This window comes from Balaenoptera physalus (genome assembly GCF_965194825.1).
Source record: "Balaenoptera physalus genome assembly, chromosome: 7".
In the NCBI taxonomy this organism is placed as follows: Eukaryota; Metazoa; Chordata; class Mammalia; order Artiodactyla; family Balaenopteridae; genus Balaenoptera; species Balaenoptera physalus.
In genome coordinates this window covers 94,023,738-94,038,822 of record NC_138886.1, presented here as the reverse complement: position 1 = coordinate 94,038,822, position 15,085 = coordinate 94,023,738, and the positions used below count along the sequence as shown (strand labels likewise).

At 45.4% G+C, this 15,085-nt stretch overlaps 1 pseudogene across 1 annotated transcript; it reads right to left on the bottom strand.

The window, feature by feature from the left end:
- Positions 1-831: 831 nt before the first annotated feature.
- Positions 832-7,438, bottom strand: LOC309665204 (dendritic cell-specific transmembrane protein pseudogene; annotated as a pseudogene). The gene is made up of 3 exons: positions 5,607-7,438; positions 1,949-2,257; positions 832-1,026 (listed from the first exon to the last, which is right to left on the bottom strand). The product of its transcript is annotated as a dendritic cell-specific transmembrane protein pseudogene (transcript).
- Positions 7,439-15,085: the final 7,647 nt, after the last annotated feature.

Below are 15,085 nucleotides of genomic sequence, written 5' to 3'. Positions count from 1 at the left end.
ATTTATCTGGTTTTGACAATTGTGCTATGGTTATGTAAGATGTTAATGTTCGGGGATGAGGGGTGATGGGTAAATGGAACACTGTACTTACTATCTGGCAACTTTTTTGTAAGGCTGAAACATTTTCAAAATGAAAAGTTAAAAAATTGTTTTAAAATTTTAATGTTTCTTCATTTCTTCCCATTCTGGCACTTTAGAGATAATAGAATCAGTATTTTTTCCCTCTTAGGTATTTTGAATATAGGGGAAATAGGCCCCTGTACTGTAGAGTGTACATCGATTATAGTGAAAAAGAGGCCCAAGATGCACATTGTAGGAAGCCTCTCATATGATTTTAATAAATGTGTTCTCTAAATAAATGTGGCTAGAGGACTTGGTAGAAGAGGAAGAACAAAAGAGATCCAGGAAAGTAGAGGATAGGAGCAGAGCAGGTGGTGAGAAGAAATTAGGAGCTGCTGGAGATGGGTTTTGGAAAGAGTTCTTGAATAAAGGGGCAGGGGGAGGCCAGACAGTTGTGGGTAGGAAATAGCTATGAAGGATATTAAGAAGGGCAGAGAAGGGACAGAAGCATTTAAAGATATTTTGCTGGCATCATACATGTATGTTCTCCTTGATATTTGTTTGTGAGCCTGCAGTAGAGATTTTGATTTTTTCCAGTTTTTTTCTTTGAATATTACTCTATGCTGAGACTCTCCTCGAAGGGCCTGGTTCTAGTCGTGTTACACTGAGATACAGTCCAGATCATGTGCCCTGTTTGTGAGACAGACAACACAACAATTTATCTGGTAGCCCTTTGGCCCTTATGGAAAAAAGTAGCCTGGCGCTGCAAACTCAAACCGCTGAAGGACCGTGCAGTGCAGTTCTCTGTTGCTGGGCATGAGTAAGGGTCACCATCAGGAGACTTAAGGAGAATTGCTGGAGCAGCGTGGCTGAGGAGCTGCATGGGGCCTCTCACGGGCTCTCTTCACTGGCAATGTCCATTTGTTTCCTCCCAATCATTTTCAGGACTGGAAGCCAGAAATGAATCTGAAAAGACACGAAGCTGGATGAATGAGCATTAGAGTCATTTCAAATGCCACTGACACAAACTTTTCACAAGACTTTCAAATGGCCAGAAAAGCTTATCCTTAGGTATTATTTTGGTCTCTCATTGTCTATGAAGTATTTTCCAGTTCTGGAAGTTGTAGATAGCTGATGGCAACAATGCAAATGATTCTTGTCTATGAACATGCAAATGAATTTCACCCTGCAGAGTACAATTGATCCTCCCATCCTCCCTTGTGGAAGAAGCCGGTTTTGTATCTATTAAGCAAATTCATTTTGGTATTCACGATGGCCTGTATACATGTGTGATTTAAACGGTTCTTTGAATTGGTTGGAGTTTCTTACTGTTCCGTCTTTAATACGTTGAATAAAATCTTTGACAAGTGTTCATTTTATATGTGTATGGAAGTCATTATGTTATCATATATATGTATAAATATATACATATCATATATATATATCTCATCATATATATTTTTTAATTCTGGAGGATGAGCAAATTCTTTGGCGTTTACCAAGCTGTAGTAGATACTTCCCTTCTGTTATTTATCTATCCCGGTAAAGTAACTCTGACTGGGTATTGTTCTTTAACAGCCATTAGGACCTTCCCAGTAGCTTTTCTACAATATGACTGAACGTACTCAATTGAAATCAGTGTTTTGAAGGCTATCTTGTAGAATCCTCTGGACCGTCATTGCTGTAGAGTCTTCTGGACTTAGCCATGTACATCCGTTCCCCGTCACTGCCCACCCATCCCACCCCCGCCCCCCGCCCCAAAACAGTGTCCTATCTGTTGCTGGGGATATAAGCCCTAATGTAAAGTTGAAGAGTGCTTTGAAATTCCATTTGCCCTTCAAAATCAAGATTTCCCTAATTACAGGTTATAACCCTATTTTGGCTTTACCTTTGTGAAGTACAGACTCAGTTTCCTTTTTACTTCTCCCACTGGCTGCTTTGATCGTTTCTTCAGTAGCTTTGCATGTAGGTATCGGATGCGCTCCCTCTGCACACTTGGGTAGAAGGATGCTGACACCAGGATTTTAAGTTGCATCAGGATGGAGGACAACAGTCCTAGCATCACTAGTATCCCAAGAATAAAACTGAGAGGAATCCAGGTCTTAGACAGAAGTAGCTTTGGTTTAGGGAGGCAACTGGGTTCAAACAGAGATATATTAAATGAAGAATCATGGATGATGTCTTGAGCTTCTTGTTTCTAAAATGAAAGAATAAAATCATCAAGATCCATGCCATTTTCATACTCTGTCCTTGTCTTTCTCAATACTGCCCCGTAGCACGTAACATTTATCTGAAAATATGCAGGGAGCTTTGGCTGAAGGGGCTATCCCTGCTCCTTTTATGTGCTATGATTGGAATAAAGGAGAAGGGATGAATTTTAGTTGTAGCCACTGCAGAGTTTTCCAAAGCGGGACTGTGGAAATATAGATTTCCTTGAGAGAAGGATATCAGATAAGTTTGTTTGCTCTGTCCTTTCTTTAGAGAGTCACGATGGCCATGAGACTGTTGAAGGTGCTGAGAAGAAAGCAGAGAAATTCGCTTAACTTCAGCCAACGATTCTCCTATTAATTTTGACCGCATAACCCATTTTTATGGAACACCTATTTCTACACTTCAGAGCATGTGGGACTAATGAAAGGTGGTTTTCGCTTAACTGGGGGAGAAGTTTTTTTTGTAGCAGAGCCCCTCAAGACCCAGTCATAGCCTCTCCATCTCAACAAACACCTTGTCAGCAGACCACAAGGTGATAAAGATGTGGAGGCATTAAATTATGTTCTAAGTCATCCTTCTAGAGCTTGAGGTGGCGGGGGTGGGGGGGTGGAATTATTCTTGATGCAAGAATACAAAGAAGAGTATATTTACTGAAAGTGGCTCTAAAATCCTATTTATAGAGGTCTCAAACTAGGACATTTTCGCATCTCTCTTAGATGATAGGAGGGGCGCATTCCTTCCTGCTTGAAGGCAAGAGAATAAGCCAGTTGCTCTCAACAAACTGACCCAGAGGGCAGATGACATTGAGCCACCCAGCCAAGCCACCAGCAAGAGAAGTGTGTGCTGATTCAGCTCTTACTTTTCCCTGACCTGAGAAAGCCATATACTCTCTTGGTGGATTTGTTTTTCCATTTGGTAAAACAGGAATTAATGGACCAGATCCTGCCCATGAATAAACTACTCCCAGTGTAAATTAAGCACCTTGGGGATGGAGCATTAACGTTACAGACTGGAGTACTTAGTAAGTTATTATCACCCCAACACCCTAGAGCCCTGGGGCCCAGAGGAGGAAAATGACTTCTGAAAAGAACTCAATCACACCCAGAGAACACCGCGCACCTTTGATTTACCCCAATACCTGTGAAAAATCTGGAAACCCCAAAACCTGGGACTTCTACACAGATGTCAAGTCAGATCTGCAATTTCTCCAGCACTGTGGCTAAGCACTAGAAAGCATTTGTGTTGCCTCTCCTTTTCTCTTATTAAAAAGACAGTTCACCTACGATTAAATAGAGAGATTTCAGTCCCCAGAGCAGAGGCATGCAATCTTTTCAATACTGTTGAAGAAACAAACACATCGATTGAGTCAGTGATGAGAAATCCTGCAATAAGAAAGCAGCGGGTGTCCGGTCTGGGAAGAAGTTATTTAGTCTAGGAATCTAACTGGGGATTTTGCAGCTGGGAGTCAGGGCTTCAGAAAGGTTGTCAACACTTTTGTACGGGCTTGGTGGAGGGTAACAAACTCTCAAAATACCGAGCAATGTACTAAATGGTACCCCAATGTTTTAAAATGTGTTTGCCTCTCTCAAGTAAACAATTTGCCAAGATGGTATGGAGTAATGGATGGAAGATTCACTCTGGTATCAGACAGTCCTGAAAAGTTAATGCAGACCAGTGCTGGGCACATAGTAGGTGCTCAATAAGTAGCGACTGTAGCTGTTTTTACTTACAGTGTCCACCCATCCAGCCAGGTCTATTCACGTCGTTTCCCACTTTTCTTCTTTTTTTAAAATTGTATAAAAGTGGGAGAAACCTTGAGCCAATGTTTCTTTTCTTGCTTGACTTCTCCTTTGCAAATCTGCTGCAATGGAGAGACCAGGAACCTCCAAGGGCATCGTGGGATAAGGGCAGGGCACTGCCAGTTACATGGAAGCCAGGTGCTGGTGGCACAGCCTCCCAGGCTCGGCAGGAGAGAGTTTGAGACGAGCTCCCACAGCAGTCTCGCGCTCGCATCTGTTCTGCGCCCACCACCCTGCTGTCATTGTGAGCGTACGTGGTGGCCTCCCCCGCCAGGACGTGAGCCCCTCGATGGCAGCCATCACGGTCTAGACAACTTTGCATCCCCAGGACCCAGCAACACCCCAAAATGTATTTGCCAGGACATTGTCATTGGAAAGCTTCTGGGCCTTTTTTGGAAGGCAGACTTGCTTTTCTCCACTCGTCTACCTAAAACAGTGAGAATTCACAAAACAGGCATGGGTTTTGGCTCAGAGAGAAATAGATGAGAGAGGAGCAAAAAGATAAAGAAGGAGAGGAAGAACTGAGAGGGGAAGATCAAAAAAGGGACTACAGGAGGGGGATGCACTATGGGGGAGAGGAGGAGAGAAGCCCTTTTACCAGCCGCTGCCCCGATCAAGCCTGGCTGAAAATCTTGTTTGGCTTTCATTTGAAACACTGTTTCCATTATCCACCCTCCTCCAGATATGTAGAGCAACGGGGGGTTCTTGTAATTAACTGAAGACTTCAGAGGAAGCAGAGGGCTCAGAGTAATCAACTCTGAGAAGCAGCCCAGGATTAGGCGGGGCAGGGGCCAGACAGTACCTGCGGAGCCAGGAGAAAAGGGGAGGGAGAGTGTGGATGCAGCAGGAGCAAATGGGCTTTCAAAGGAGGGTTTCCAGGTCCCCTTCTGCCCTTCCCCTCTGAGATTGCCCCAGCAGAGGCACAATCTATTGTGGCTCGATAAAGAGGAGGGAAAATCAGACATATGGAAACAGTAGATGGCATGTTCACCAGCCCAGGCTAGTGCACACCACCCAGCGCACATGACATTCACACACACACACACACACGTGCACATGTACACACATACAACTACACACACTACGTGTGCACATGCACACAGAGGCACACACTAGACACACATGTGCACGTTCCACCTAGCACAGAACGCTACGTTTAAAAACAAATAAGACAAGTATCTGACAGTATCCAGATCCTCTGAAATGTCTACATAATCATAAATTTCCACAGGGAAAAATGGAAAAGAGAAAAGATGGGATGAACAAAGACCATGGTCTCCTCTGTTGCAGTACGGCTGCCACAGGAAACTAATACAGTGATCAAAAATGTTCAGAGTGTTCTCATACTCTAACATTGGGGTTTCAACTCAATCTAACCAACATTTTGGGTGTTCTTCCTACACGCCAGGCTCTGTGCCAGGCATTGAGGATCCAGAGGGGAATAAGCCACTGCCCTGCCTTGGGAAGTTCACGAGCTTTTGCAAACACACAGCAAACAGCTGGGATACACAGTGAGACGGGCCTGCGAGCACCTACCTCTCTGTGCAACTGCAAGTGAACCTCAAGCCCTGGCAAGCTTTGGAAATGTTTGCTGACGGAGAAGATGAGCCAATACAGCAGATAATCTATGGCTGCAAACAACACCCAGATGTAGAGATGGGTAAGCACCGGGAGGAAAAACAGCCCCAGGTTTTTCCTGTCTTTAGGAGTCAGCCAGAAAGATGGGATGATGACATACTTCTTCCTTTCCTGCTTATTCAGCGGGAGGACGCAGGGCCTCTGTGCATGCCTCTCCCTCTCGTCAAACTGAACAAATTGTCTGGTGATGTAGATGTTCTCAAACTTCCAACCACAGGAGCCCAAAATCGCCTCATGAAGAGGCCAGTGCCCAGTAGCACCAGCAGAAGCCCTGTGAGGGCAAATAGCTGCCGCCCCAGGGAAGACAACACCTCTGTCGCCGTCACTACCTGGTACAAGACATGCAGGGCTCTGTCTGTAGTGTCATTGAGCTGTGCCTCCAGGGCTTGGCTGGGACTAAAAAGAGAGACCTCCAGGGTTTGGTTCCAAGAAACAAGGTCATCAAATAGACTTAGGTGAGTGGCAAGGCCGTATATCCACTGAATTGCTTCAATATATTTTTTCAAAAGTGGAAAATGGATGGAAAAGCTCTTTGCCCTTAGGTTGCAAGTCATACTGTCCAGGAGACCTTTAAAGTTGTGAAAAATATTTTCCACGTGTCCAAAGATTACTATCCCTGTGCCAGTGGTGATCAAAGCGTTCCTGCCTTCACGCAGGCCACACGAGAGGAAGAAGAGCAGAATGAAACACCGTGCGTGCTTGGAGCAACACAGCAGAGCACACGTGACCATCCAGGAGGTGGTGAAGACTACGAATGAGGACAGAAGCCAGGAGAAGGCCGCAGAGAGGAGGCCCACGGAAATGAAAGCAACAAAACAGCAAGTGCCCAAATGTTGGGTGAAGTCCATCCATCCAAGGCTCCTTGGAGACACATACGTCCTCCAAAGACTGAGGAAGATATTGGTGCCTGAGGCCCAGACACCCATGCTCCCTGTGTCCCTGGAAATGAAAGAGAAACAGGGTCAGATGTTACGTTTAAATGTCCTCTGTCACTTTGTAAAGGGCACGATGATAGATTGATTGCAAAAAATGGCCGTAATTTCTTACCCTTCTCAGTCTCTACACTATTACTAAACCAAACTTGGGCCCGCTCACCGCCAATCCACTGACACTGGATTGTGCTGAAGGGAAGTGCAGAGTTTATTGCAAGGTGGTGCCCAGTGTGGCCAAGCAAGGAGAACGGGCAGCTTGTGTTCAAAAGACCCGAACTCAATATAAATGAGTTTATTTACAAAACAGAAGTAGATTCACAGACATAGAAAACAAACTTATGGTTACCAGAGGGGATAACGAGATGGGGAGGTGCGGGGGAGCTAAATTAAAACTTTGGGATTAACTGCTATGTATAAAATAGGTAAACAACAAGGACCTACTCTACAGCACAGGGAACTATATTCAGTGTCTTGTAATAACCTATAATGGAAAAGAATCTGAAAAAGAATATATATACAAATGTTTATGCATAACTGAGTCACTTTGCTGTACACCTGAAGCTAACACAACACTGTAAATTAATTATACTTCAATTAAAAAAACACGGTTTAAAAAAAAGAGACCTGAACTCCGCAGTGGCTTTCGGGGAAGGGTTGTTAAAGGCAAGGTGAGGGAGAGGGTTGCAGGTGCCTGATCAGCTTGGTACATCCTTCTGATTGTGGGTGGTGAGGTAACAGTGTGATGTTTCGGGAATTAACATCATCAACCTCTGGTTCCAACCCCTCTGGGGTCTACATGCTTATTGTCACATGAAGTTAACTTCTTCCACCTGGTGGGGGGTTTTAATGTCTGCAAAACACCTCAGGGATATGGTTCAGGTTATTATCTACAGCCTTGAGGAGGCACTAAAAGTCCTTGACTTTGTGTTATGGCTAAACTCTTATTATTTTGTCTTACTTGACTCTTTTCCTTTGTTTCTGCATTTTCTCACTTTTCTCATTAAATTTGCTCTTTGGACTTGGGGGGAGGCCTACGAGGCTAAAGTTTTTCTACAAACAAGAGGTGGGGGACATGGGGTCTGTCCCTGGGGAGGCCCCGCAGGGTCCTGCTCAGTTTCTACACCTCCTTGCAAAGTGACATTACAGCTTCTCCCATCAAGAAGTGAGAGAAATAGAATCACATGGTGGGGTTTATTTCTCCAGTCCTTGAATTTGGGATGGCCTTGTGACATCATCGGCCAATGGAATGTGGCAGAAGTAATAGTATGCCTATCCTGAGTCTATGATTCCCTCCTGCCTCTCTTGGAACCCTACTACTAACTTGTTGACAAGTCCAGGTGTATTAGCTTCTATTGCTGCTGTAGCAAATTTCCACAGACTTAGTGGCTTATAGAAACAAATATTTATTCTCTCACAGTTCTAGAGGTCAGAAGTCTAAAACTGGTCCAGAGGGCTGCAGAGGGCTGGAGGTTCTAGGGGAAAAGCCATTTGCTTGCCTTTTCCAGCTTCTAAAGGCCACCTATATTCCTTGGCTTGTGGACTCTCCTCCATCTCAAAGAGAGCAATGTTGCATCTTCTTTTCTTTCTGACCTCTGCTTCCATCCTTATATCTTCTCTCATGACTCTGATCTTCCTGCCTCCCTCTTCAAAGGACCCCTGTGACTATACTGGGGCCACCCAAGTAATCCAGGATAATCTCTCCATCTCAAGGTCCTTAACTCAAGCACATATGTAGAGTTCCTTTTACCATGAAAGGTAACATAGTCATAGGTTCTGGGCATTAGGACATGGACATCTTTGGTAGGGGCTCGGGGGGTGGGGTCATTCATCATGTCATACCAGGTTGGGCTGCTGAATGACAAGAGGAACATGACCAGTCTATTCCATCAACTCAGCCAATAGCCAGTCAACTGCCAGATATGTGAAATGGGGCATCCTAGGCCAGCCAGGCCCCAGCCACCAGCTGATCACAGATACTTGAGCAATAAGAAATGCTTATTTACTTTGAGCCCCCGAAATCTGTGCTGCTTTTTTGCACAGCGATTGTTAACTGATAAAAGCAGCAATCCTGTGCCATGGGTCTTATTAATTGAAACAAACCTTAGGTTGATGGACAGGCTGAAATTTCAACAAACTGCATTATATAAGATCACTTTCTGACAGTCATCTATTTTCTTGTGCTCTAAGTTTACAGACAAGAAAGCAAACCAAAGGCATCCAAACTTAAATGTGGCATTGGACTGAGGCCATTGTATTCAGCTCTGTAACCATTCTGCCTTCCCTCCCTTGCTCCTACCCTCTGAGTGCAGTTCTCTCCTGAGAATCTTACAAGGAAAATGAGAATATTTTGTCACCGAGTTAATCATCTTTTCTTTTTTCCCAGATCTGGCATAACAAAAGTGAAGGTGCTATGGGGCTGCTACTGCCCTGTCAGTCATGCAGATTTAGGTGTGTGATGCACTCAGAGAGCCTTGGGTTCATTTGGGATGATACAAAATAAATTTGAGCTATCTTAATTGACATGAAAGTATCTAATGAGCATTATACCCTATGTATGGAATTTTAACGAAGACATTGATCAGTTTTTAAACACTCTCAAATAAATCCCTTCTCACGTCAAATATTTTGGGGCTGGATTTATGGAGTAGCTTAATACTGTTTGAGCCAGTGAATTACACTGGTAATGTGAGAAAGGTATCCAGTCACTGGTGGGAGGGCATGAACTGAGCAACCTGAAGGGAAGAAATGGCTCTCTTTTTGGGTTCGGGTGGAATGGGGTCAATGTAGGACAGAAATGAGATGGGGAAATAGGCAGGTTAGGAACAAACCTGTGGAAGTATCTTCAGCAATAATATAGAGGGCTTGCAGCTCCTGCACATAATCTGAATGGTAAAGTTCAGTGCAGAGAAGAGATACAGGGAGACATTGTGTTGAAGAAAGGTCATTACCATGTGGGACTGGCCTTACAGAAGATTCGAGATCCTCCCTAAGAAGGCGGTCTTACTCCATCCGGAGGAAAGGAAATTGGAAGAAATGGACATTAGAGTGGGGACCAGCAAAAGAACAGAGTTCTTTTCTCCTGCAAGCTTGCTGCCTTTCAGAACTGGAGGTTGATTTGGAGGTTGGCAGTACTCCTGCGCACCAAATCCACTCCTATGCCTCTGTGAGCCCCAGAAATCACTGATAGCCCCTGTGCTCCTGAACTGTCCCCAGCCTTGCCGGTGCGAGTCAGCCCTGCTTCATTGCCTGGGTCGGAGGACTTGATCAGTCAGCCGTGAGCAGGGGGACAGTGGGCAGGACGCCCAGCACCACAGCAAATTGGGAGGTGCTGCCTCTCCTCCTAGGTGTGTCCCCATTTGCTTTCTTCGGTATGGCTTTGGATTTGGCCCCAAACCGTTATCTGAGTAATTGGTACACTAATAGATAATAATTGTCTATTATGTCCTAGGAGCACTTTATATATAGCATCTCTCTGCATCCTCCCTAAAGCCTCTGGAGGTTGCTTTTCACACAGTGGACGCCGAGGCTTGGAGTGCTTGCTGAAATGTGTCAGCGATCACACGGAGAGTAGGTGGCACAGCAGAATTCAGAGCAGGTCTCCCTGTCCCCTGAGCCACGCCCAGATTCCACGGCTCTGGGTTATGTGACAGGATGCTCAGCTTACTGTATCTGCTGGAAACACATCACACTTTCTGTCAGTGACTGTTTAAGAGCTGATTTGTATATCACAAATCCATTTCTATGTGCTCATTTTTTTGCATCAAAATAGTTTACCCTGTAAGAATGTTTCTCAAATCAGCAGATTTTTCTCTACAGCAAATCAAAAATCCCAGCTGTTTCATTTTTTTCTAATATCCTTTATGAGGTACCATGTTGCTTGCTGTCTAAAAAATTAATAATGCAGATTTTAGATTCATTTTTCCCTCCTCTTGCCTTCATCCTTGTACAGTGTGTTCTTTATAAAGAGATTTCTCTGCAAGTGAGAAACAGATTTATGGATACATTAAAATTTTAGCCTTCGGCAATAAAATCTAATAACAATTAAATAAGATATATTACTGCAGTTTTGTCTTGTAAGAGGCACATGTTTTCTTCACAAGCAACAGATCTAATATTATTCCCCTTTGTTTTTGTGCTGAAAACAGCATGTCACCAAAAGACATCAAAACTTTCTGCAGCAAGAGGACCAAATGCCTTCTCTCCTATTTTATAGCTCAAGCCACAGAGGCGCGTTTGGACCACAAGCTCAGGGCTGGTGTTCCAGTCTGCCCTTCCTCTCACTGTTGAATGTGGCCTTGATTTCTTCACCAACCTCTGTTCCTCATTTTCCCTACTTGAATAAAAGACCTGCCTGAGCTCCTTCCTGGTGAGATTTAAGGAGGGAAGCTTTGGCAAGCACGTTAAGATGGCCTGGAGATAAGGTGCCTAGGAAATGCAACCCGTTTCTTCTTATTTCTTTGCTGCCACAGCAAATTGAGAACGTCCCTCCTCTGAGGCTCTTTAGGCAAGGCTTCAATGTCCCAACGATGAGAGGCTGAGGCAGGAGCTGGATTGCACCGCCTTCCCAGCACTAATGTTTGACACGTTGCCTTTAGATGTCTGTTGATTTCCATCCTCTCGCTCCTGCAGAGGTGCAGTCATTCTGCTGGTCTTTCTTTCTCCAGACGGCCCCAGTTCTTTCCTTTTAGAAAAATCAGGGAATCAGGATTTGGACAAGCTCGATATTTATTCCTTTCTCAAAGACTTTTTCAGGCAGATACCCAGATTCTTAAATTTTACTTTTAGAGCTGGAAGAAATATTATAGGTCAGAGCTTCTTAAACTTGAGGATGTTATCACTGGGGGAGTCTTGTCAAAATGCAGATTTTGATTTCAAAGGTCTAGACTGGCACCTGAGAGTTTTCTTTCCTAACAAGTCCCAGGCGGTACTGATGCTGGTCATCTGACGACCAGGCACTGTGTAGCAATCTCTAGAATTCAGGACTGTCTGATAGCACTTTCAGCGGTGATGGAAACGTTCTGTATCTGTGCTGTCTAACATGGTCAGCACTAGCCTGATGTGACAGTTGAGCACGGAGGGCTGGTGCAACTGAGGAGTTGAATTTTTAACTTTATTTAGTTTTAATTCATTTAAATTTAAATAGTCACACGTGGCTGGTTTCTATCTACTGAACGGCACAGCTCTAGATGAGCAACACCTGGCCGGCTGGTTTCCGCAGATGAGGAAACGAAAATCCAAGGAGGCGACTGGGCTGGCCGAGGCTGTCCTAGACTAGAGGCAGCAGTGGGAGGGAGACCCCAGTTTTCTACCACAATGTGACACATTTCCCATCACATCAACATCTCATTTCTGACTCTTCAGGAAACCTGTTTTAAAATTCCTACCAGAGTTCCTAAGCAACCGAGTTAAAATTTCCCACATACCAAATTTGCCTTTAGGCATCACAAAAATACATAATTAGAAAAGTGGACAAGCAAAATAGTAATAATAATAGATAATAGTTACCAAGTTGTTACCAAGCGTCTGGCCACTGTTATGGCATCCAAAATACATTATTCCTAATTTTCACAGTAGCTCTGTATGATTATATAGATACATTTTAGATGAGGAAACTGAGGCTCAGAGAGGTTTAATAACTTGTCCAAAGTCACACAGCGAGTAAGTAGAAGAGCCAGGATTCTAACCCATGTTTACGTGGCACTGAGGGTTCAGGATAGGCAAGTTTCTCAGACTCTCTTTAACATGATCCTCAAAGAGTTGCTTCTAATTTTGGTTGAAATATATTCCCAGAATCCCAATTATGGGCGAATCCTGAAATGCCATTCAACACTGTAGGTATAAACTCTCCTTGCGTTGTCATCTGCATGGGGTGTCCTCCACCTCCTCTGTCAGCACAGCCTAACTGAACCCTCCAGAGCTGACTACAGATCTCCATCGGGTGTCAGGCCCATCCTGGTCTGAGGTCTAGGCTGCAAGGCATTCGTTCTCAACTGAACCGTCTCTCCCAGCGTCAGGGGATGAGAGCAGCATTCAGTGTTGGTCCCCACCTTCTCTGCTGAGCTGGGGGTTAGGGTCGGGGTTTTCCCTTTGCTGGTAAATTAGGGCAGTGTGGGTAGCACTGAGCCTTTACACGCCTGCAGGGGTCAGACAGGCACCGAAAAGAGTGAAGAAAATCAAGAGATACAGAGACTTCCTGGGGGTCAGGGGTGTGGGCAGTGGGTCCTGGGGGGCTGGGAGCCCATGTCCCAGCTGAAGTTGCAGGAGTCCAGCCCAGCAGATTTTCTTCGAGGCTGTACACAGACCCAGTGTTACCAGATTTTCTGATTTTTTTTTTTAAGAGAAGCCAGAAATCTAATTTTCTTTGGATAGCATCTCCTGATTAAAAAAAAAAAAAAAAAAAGTTTGGCTCAAATTATTTTTGAATAGTCTGACACTGATTTTGGCTACTGGTTGTCAGTTTGCAACCCTTGGTGTTTGGGGAAATCCTCACGTGACTTCCTCCTCTTCTCTCTGCCCGGCCTTCCTCCTCCCCTTCTCCTTCTCCAGTCATCTGAATTACTTTACCCTCTTTTTATTCCCTGGTACCTTTTAAAATCATGCTGTAGGCCAGATTCCAGTCTCATGCATAAAGGTTTTTCTCTATGCCTTGGGAATATTTTTTCCCCAAAGATCTCTAGCTCTATTTTATTCCCTTCTCTTGCTCTCCTGGATTGAGCCCTTCCCTCTCTCTCCATTGCTTCTTCCAGCAGCAGCTAAAAGGCTAACCTGATCCCTTTAACCTGCAGTTTCTCTTTACGGTGCCTCCATTATCAGTAATGTTTATCTCAACATCAGTGTCTCCCCAGGACCGTGTACCTGCTTTTTTGCTTTTACCAATGGCAATATTCCAAGAATAATTACCACTTTTCTGCCTTTATCCCTAAACTCCAGTTTGCGCCACAACCCGGGGCCAGGAAACCACAGCTGCAGTTCACAGGAGAATATCACCAAGGACCCATCTCTCTTTCACGGGATGAAAGGAGTTTTTGTGTGGCTGGGTGGGAGGGAACGAGTTACGGAACAGGGGCAGTGATGAGAAGCTCCTGGTCCAAGCGCGGAGCCACGCAGAACTGTGCGGTCTGTGTATCCAGCCTGAGCCCACACTTAATCTGCTTTCACGCAGAGCTGAGCTGCTGCCATGGGAAACAGAAGCGGCCAGGCTTCTCCATCAATCTGCGCACGCCAGCAAAACGCCGGCTGTGAGGTGCATAGGCAGTGGATTGGATTGTTTTCCCCGGGGGGTATTAAACATCAGTGGCAGCAGCAAAAGCCCTGGCACGGAGGACACAGGCTCCCAGCCCCCAGCCGCAGCCCCAGAGCCCTGTTCGCCCACTTTGTTGGGGAGTCAGGGCGATGAACATTCCTGTGTTGTCCTGTGATTCCTTTGAGCGCAGATGAACTCTCGAGGTGCAAAGAACGCATCCTTTGCTTCAGATACAAGGCCCAGTCAGCAGCTGTGACAATAATAACTAGAGCCTCCAAAGTGGCCCAGCCTGGGCGCCTTCAAGATTGGGGGGATATTGAAAAAGCACGTCACCAGTGTCGCTCTGGCGCTGGCAAACAGAAACCCACAGGATCATTGCTTTTGCAAGTGCAGGAGAAACCAATGCAGCCTTCTTTGGGGAAGGACCCAGAGGACAAGGAACTCAACGCGGTCCTATTGCTTCCCTCCTTCCCCAAGTGGGGAGCCCTCACCTTGTCTGACAGCCTGAGATTTCCAGTAAGTGAGACCTGCTCCTTCTGACCCGGCTCCCCATGCAGAAGCCAGTGGCTTATGCTCAACAAGCCCAGATACAGTCTGCAGACAGCCTGGGGGAAAATAAACCCCACTGCCGATGTTCTCTTTCTCTGCTTCTCCGACCCGCTCTGCTAATCCCCTGTGGGAACCTAGTCTAACACATCAGCCTCTCATTGACCTCAGGACTTGATGGGAATCTCATTTTAAAGGGGATTTGGAGAAAGGGCAGAGTGGGATAGAAAAAGACCACGGGGCAGGGAGACAGGAGACCTGTGGTCCGGCCTGCATGTGACCTTGGATAGGTCACTTCACCTCTGGGGACCACAGCTCCCTTGGGTCCTGCCAGCCCACAGTCTCGGAAATAAAGGCAAAGGAGAGTGGCCGAGCCCACTCTGGGTGCTGGCATTTTGCAGAAGCCCAGCACCGGTAAGGGGGACAAAAGGAGGACGGAGCGTTTCTTGTCCTTTTCTCTTTTTCTTTCTTTCTTTTTTTAAAGCTCTTGCAAACTTATAAATTGGTCGGGACCGCAGTGTTCTCTGAGCCTGCCAAAATAGCTCGAGCAGTGCCAAGAGGTGAAATGAATTCCTCATAATTTTGTTTTCATCATTCTTGCCTTGGGAAAGCCAGCGAACCCCTTCCTCTCTGAAAGCAACCTTCACACAAGAAAG